At 37.2% G+C, this 6,769-nt stretch overlaps 1 non-coding gene across 1 annotated transcript; it reads left to right on the top strand.

Annotated features, from left to right (window-relative positions):
• The first annotated feature begins 2,203 nt into the window (after positions 1-2,203).
• Positions 2,204-2,309, top strand: LOC145590253 (small nucleolar RNA R71). The gene has a single exon (XR_014101891.1). It is a non-coding gene; the product is annotated as a small nucleolar RNA R71 (small nucleolar RNA).
• The last annotated feature ends 4,460 nt before the right edge of the window (positions 2,310-6,769 follow it).

Here is a 6,769-nt window from a genome sequence, read left to right as displayed (position 1 = left end):
AATTAGGGCCTAAGAATTCATACCTAAGGTGTGATGGTAGAGGTTTTAGCTCTACCATGGGAACACCTTTACCTTCTTTGGTTGAGGCCACTTGCAAAGCATCTTGACTTGATATCCCCATGCAAGTTTCTTCTCCACTCCCGTATCGCCTTCATTAAGCAAATTTTCATACAATTGCTCTTCCTTGGTTGAGATACCTATCTTTTCCTTGTTCAACAAGACACACTCAAGAGGATCGTTAGATGTGAGCAAGTGCTCATGCATGGAATTCACAATATTATCAAGCACTTCAACTCTCATGCAATTTTCTAAAGAAGAGGAAGGATATTTCATTCCTTCATTCAAATCAAATTCAATTACTTCCTCTCCTATCTTAAGAGATATCTTAGCATTTTTCACATCTATCATAGCCCCCGATGTGGCAAGGAAAGGTCTACCTAAGATGATAGGTATTGTAGCATCTTCATCCATGTCCAACACTACAAAATCAACCAGAATAACAAATTTTCCAACCCTTAAAGGCACATCTTCTACCTTTCCCTTAGGAATCTTGATTGACCTATCGGCTAATTGCAAGGTAATCTTTGAAGGTAGAAGTTCTCCTAGACCTAATTTTTGATAAACCGAATATGGCATAAGGCTAACACTAGCTCCTAAATCACATAAGGCATTATCAATTTGGGTCTTGTTGATAGCACAAGGGATGGAAAAATTTCCGGGATCCTTCAACTTAGGAGGCATCTTATTCATGATGATTGCACTACAATGCTCGGTAAGGCTAATGGTCTCCACCACATCACAAGTCCTTTTTCCACTCAAAATCTCCTTAAGGAACTTAGCATAATTTGGCATTTGTTCAACAACATCGGTGAAAGGAAAAGTTAAATGAAGTTGCTTAAGTATCTCTACAAATTTCCCAAATTGCTCATCCAACTTATATCTATTATATCTTTGAGGATAGGGGAGCCTTTGTTTGCAAACCTCTCTCTCTTTCTCTATCACCTTCTCTACTTGTTCCTCACCAACATTTTCGCTCAAAGGGCATTCATCACCTTCAATTTCAATGGAATTCTTACTAGTTCTCTCATTAGCAACACTCTTCTTAGGCACACTTCCCTCAAGGACCTTACCACTTCTAGTAACAATGGCATCCATAGGGTTCCTAGAATCTAAGCTAGGTGGAGTCAAAGAAGAAGAGTGTGCATATTCCTTGAATATACTAGTCAATTGAGAAAGTTTTTCACTCAAATCTTTGTTATAAGCCAACATGTAATTAAACTTCTCTTCATTCAAAACCATACACATTTCCAAAGTCTTGGCTTGTTTCTCAATGACACTTTCCAAAAATTCTCTAGAAGAAAATGATTGGTCATAGGAATTATCATTTAAACTTTGAGCATTTGGAACTAAATCAATTGGGTAACCATCTTGAAAACTTGCTTGAAAATATCCCCTAGCTTGATTATTCCAATTACCCCTAGTTTCATTTTGGCTCCTTTGTTGACCATAGTTATCATAACCTTAGTTATGATCCCCATGTCTATAGCCATGACCATGACCATTACAACCATGATGGTTATAGTTACCATGAATCTCTTGGCAATCATGATTTCTATAACCTCCATTTTGGTTATAATTATCATGATTCATATGATAATTCCTATTTCCAATATTCCTTTGAACATCATTTCTAGGTTCACAAGCATGATTATTGACATAATTCATGTGTTCCATTTCACTTCCATCACATTCACTACAAGAAACATTTGGGCACATAGAAGCATTGTGATCATTCATTCCACATAATTGACATGGCCAACATTCCACAATCATGCAACAAGTTGAAAGATTGGAGTTAGAGTGAGAAGATGTACCTCTCCCCTTAATTTGGGAGGGAAGAATTGGAGCTTGGGAAGGAGGCTTCTCAAGCTTTTCCTTGAGAGACATAACTTCTTTCCCTAAATCCGCAATCAAAGTGGTCAAATCATTAATGACACTAAGTTGTTCGATCGAGTAACCCTTGCTTGTTGGTTCTCTTTCCACTTCTTGCCAATTCATATAATGACGAGCTACTTCATCAATAGCATCAACCACTTCTTCTTCCGTCTTGTTCATGATTGGGCCTCCGGCTCCGGCATCCAAACTTGCTCTCCCATGAGAACTCAACCCACCATAAAAGATATGTATGATTTGATAGGTAGGAATCCCATGGTGTGGACACTCCCTTTGATAATCCTTGAATCTTTCCCATGCTTCATAAAGGCTTTCATTAGGCTTTTGCTTGAACCCTTGAATCAGAGCTCTTGCCTCCGCCGTTTTCTTTTGAGGATAGAAACGGAACAAGAAAGCTTTGGTGACATCATCCCAAGTTTTCAATGAATTGGGCTTCATCTCTTTATCTAGCCATTCCAAAGATCTTCCTATGAGGGAGAAAGGGAACAACTTAAGGCGGATGAATTCTTGAGACACCCCATTAATCTTGATTGTGTTACAATATTTTTCAAACTCCTTAAGATGGTTCAATGGGCTCTCGTTCTTCGCCCCACCATATTGTCTCCTCTCAATAAGAGTGATCATTGCCGGCTTTATTTCAAAGTCATTCTCCGGTGATATAGGTGAAGCTATGGCGCTCGCATACCTATAAGCCCCGGGCACTCCAAGCTCCTTCAAGGTAACTCTTGAACTACCTCCCATGACTTGGGATCTACACACACAAAACTCAAAGACAATATTAGTAGCACGGCTACAAGTGTAGCCTAAGTGTAAAATCTTTTTGTATTTTGCAAATAGAGTGGAATAGACTCAACAACAACATGCATACAAAACACCATTCCCCGGCAACGGCGCCATTTTGATGGGAAGGAGAACGGTAGGTCGTTGCGCTACCATCCCACCCAATCAAACAAAATTTGTAACTTAACAAACCCCTATTTAGTGTAGCGGTAAGTCAAGGTCGAACCCAAGGGAATGGATATCAAATGCACGATGCCTAAGTTAAGCTATTCCGAAGTCAAGAAGGGGTTTATGGTAGAAACTAAGGCTAAGCTAGGCGATGCAAAAGGTTTGTACTAAATGAATGCTAAAGGACTAGGGGAATGGATCCACATGCATCAACGATAAAGTTCAATCAACTTGGGGAATTAACCAATCAAGTCAAGCGATGTGAGGGAAAACCGAAATTGCAACCAAGAGAGTATATCAAGCTATTCTCCTAGAGGTCTAATTAGCGTCAACTACATCAAACAAAAGCTAGGAAACATCACAAGATATCTCAATCGAGTAAATGTAAGCCACAAATCAATGGTCCGTATCAATGTGAACTCACAATGCAATCTAGTGTGAATAACAAGGGTGATCAAGCCTAATCAAGCACACACGTGCACAAAATCAATCAACCAATTTAATCACATCATCAACTCAATCAATTTCCCCCAAATTAATCTCAATTCATCATCACTACATGCTTCACCACTACCCTAGCAAATAAACTACTCACAATCCATAAAGAACAACAAAATCAAAGCTAAACTAATCATCATTCCCAAATTCATCAATTGAAATCAAATTGAAACCAACAAATTCAATCAAATCAATCAAACTATCAATCAACCAAATCAAACAACAATACTAATGAAATCAAACATTAAATTGCATTAAAGAGTAAAGAATCCTTACAAACTTGATAGAAATCAAATCAAATGAAGCAATCTTCAATCATCAATCATCAAACCCACACTTTCTCTCTCTAAAAAATGCTAAGAACTAATGTTTTCTCTCTCTAAAAATCTAATCTAATCTAATTCTCTTTTTGAAGATCCCCCCTTCTCTCTATAAATGGAATGAAATAACTAACAATCCCAAGAGGAAGTTGGGAAATACGTCCAAAAATAGACCCACGTTGGTGCGGGCGCTCGAAGGAGAGAGAATGGTGCGAACGGGAACACACCCAGGAAGGTGCGCCCGCACACACCTGATGTGCGGCCGCACACGACAGATGTGCGGCCGTACACTCCTCAAGTGCGCCCGCACATAGCTGCAGCTTCCTCCTTTCTTCTTTACCCTTGCTCACGAGGTGCACGCATCCTAGATGATGATGATGGAGGACAAGGTAGGCAGCAACTTCCTTGAATTTCTTGAAGAAAATGAGCCATGAGGAAGGCATAAACAAGACTTTGAAGCATGCTCCTTGAACCTCTCATTGACTTGAAACTTCTTGCACAAGCTTTAGGCATGAAAATCAATGGAAAACTATGGAAAGGAAGCCCGGGAATCCTTAGACAATCAATCACAACCTACAATCAAAGGATAAAAAGCAAGTAAAAGGGAAAAATAGCAAGTAAACAAGAAAAAGCACGAAATAGAGAAACTAACTACAAAAAGCACGAAATGAAGAAAACAAGAATAAAACTAAGGGAAACTAAAGAAAAGAAAGATAAAAAGAAATAAAAATCATCCAAAAAGGAACCAAATGAGTGCCAAAAATGTCACTCATCATTCTCATGTTTATTTAAAGCCCCAAGATTTGTATTTTTAATTTGTGGATTTCATATATTTATCATGAATTGTTTGATCAAGTAACGTAATTAATTATTTTGGTCAAATAATAGGAAGTGGTATTCTTCCCTTTGTCATTTAAAGTTATTAAGATGGTTCATAATAAGCTTTGCATGACATTGATTTCGCAGCATAAATAGCGTGTTTAAATCTGTAAATAGAGAGAAGTGGGGATATATAGGCTTTTTTAGCCCCTAGTGTGAGGCAAAGAGCGAAAAAATTATACTATTTTTCAAGTATTTTAGTTGCCAAATGGGAGGGATCGAAAAAATTATACTATTTTTCAAGTATTTTAGGTGCCAAATGGGAGGGATCATCCCGACTTACCCCCCAAAAAAGAAATGAACAAAAAAGACGGATTTATATAAAAAGGAAAGGAAATCCAACTTTCCCATAGAAGGATAAAGAAAGAGAATTAGACATGTTTTTGAAAATCAAGGATTATTGACTTAATATTTGAATCATCGTGATGACTTGGCAGTGAGGTATACGTGTGACAGCGCTAATGATCATTTTTTCATGTAGCGATCATGTTCAATCAATGTTCCTCGCTTATTAGAGAAGATGGAGATATCCCACACAGGCGAACATATTAGTTGCTCATGATAAGTGAGAAGACCAATGCTCAAGAGTTGTAAAAGACATCTAAAGTTGACGTCGAGGCTGTCGATATATCAAATCAATTTATTATATTAACTCTTTTCTTTCTAGGCAATGTATATAGAACTTGAATTACCTTGGTAATAAATAGCCCTATTATTAAAAGAAAATAAGATGATTGTTTTTTTTTTAAAGTGATAGTCATCTCATTTTTCTTGGCAAAAGATATGGAAAACATCAAATTTAGTTTGATTCGATTGCTTTACTAAAATGGTGTCATGAAGCCAATGGCTATCAAATCATCCAAATCATTTGATTTTTTTTATATGATTTTGTAATCATAACTCAACACTTCATGCATTTTATATATGGGCATGACTACTCAATAGTAGGTCCATATGTGCAAAGGCCTAAAGTTGGCCATATTTTCATGGATTGATGATTTTGATACATGGTTAGGGTCTACCTCAAGGAGGGCCTTTCTAAGGTTGTAACGTGGCTAGGCTTGGGGTTATGAAGAATGGACAGGCTCAAGTATACTCCCAAAATCCATTACTTTTGGTGCTTCTCAAATTAAAACCTTTCTGTTTTATGTGGCAAATCCTACATTAGGTGCCTTTTCCTTTCCCTTTCTCTTTTTTTTTCTTTCTTTTTTTTTTGACAAGTTTAGTCCTGGGTTTAGAACGATTTTTTCTTTCTTTTGCATTGGGTCTTTGGGTTTAGACTAACTTTGTGTCCCCCTCTTATGTTTTATTCCCCCAATTTTCTATTTGTATCTCTTTGCACCATTCCCATCCCAAGATATGGAATAATGTAGGTTGAATAACTAAGGCTCAACTGACGAGGCTCAAAAGGGCTGCCAAAAAGATGGATTTTCTCTAAGGTTAAGAACATGGGATTATCTTTGTGGAGTTTCAAGTGGCCTCCTTTGTTGATCATATCCTTTCTTTGTGGGCCAAAGATGGGCCTCTTTTCATTCAATAAATCTAGTAAGCCAAAACTCATCAAGATTCTTAAAGTGTTGAGTATGTATGCCTTTTTGATATTGCCTGTTTGTATGTATATGTTTTATTTAATTTGAGAAAATAAAGAGATTGAAAAGAGAACAAGATAGACGTACTTGAAAATATATTTTTTATTCATTAATTAATGAGAGTACAAAATAAGTAGATTTGACAGCATGAATCTCTGAGTCTATCATAAAAAACAAAGGAAACAAACAAAACAAGACCTAGGGTGCTACATCTTGAATTGTTGACAACTTCTTGAGATTGCGTCTTCGAGCTTTGTCCGTTTCTAACGTAGGTGAAATCCTTTCTACAAATTTAGTCCATCTATATGATTCATGGTTTCATTTATCAAGTCCCTTTCAATTATTGTTCCCACAGTATAGACCTTTTGAAATGTGTCTAAACCAAGGTATTGTAAATGGCACTTGTATGGTAGAGACATATTGTCTATGAACTTTGGGACAAGTTCGTGATCCGGAGATCTTTGTGAAAGAAGAGCAACCTTTGATCGCCTCCTGGAAAAGAAGTCAATGAAGCCTTCTTCTTCCCCTTGCTTAAGCAATTTAAGATTGCGCAAGGTAGTTGTGAGCTCGATGTTATCTCCA

The sequence above is a fragment of the Chenopodium album genome, chromosome 17 (genome assembly GCF_948465745.1).
Source record: "Chenopodium album chromosome 17, dcCheAlbu1.1, whole genome shotgun sequence".
In the NCBI taxonomy this organism is placed as follows: Eukaryota; Viridiplantae; Streptophyta; class Magnoliopsida; order Caryophyllales; family Amaranthaceae; genus Chenopodium; species Chenopodium album.
This window is presented reverse-complemented; position numbering and strand designations above follow the sequence as displayed.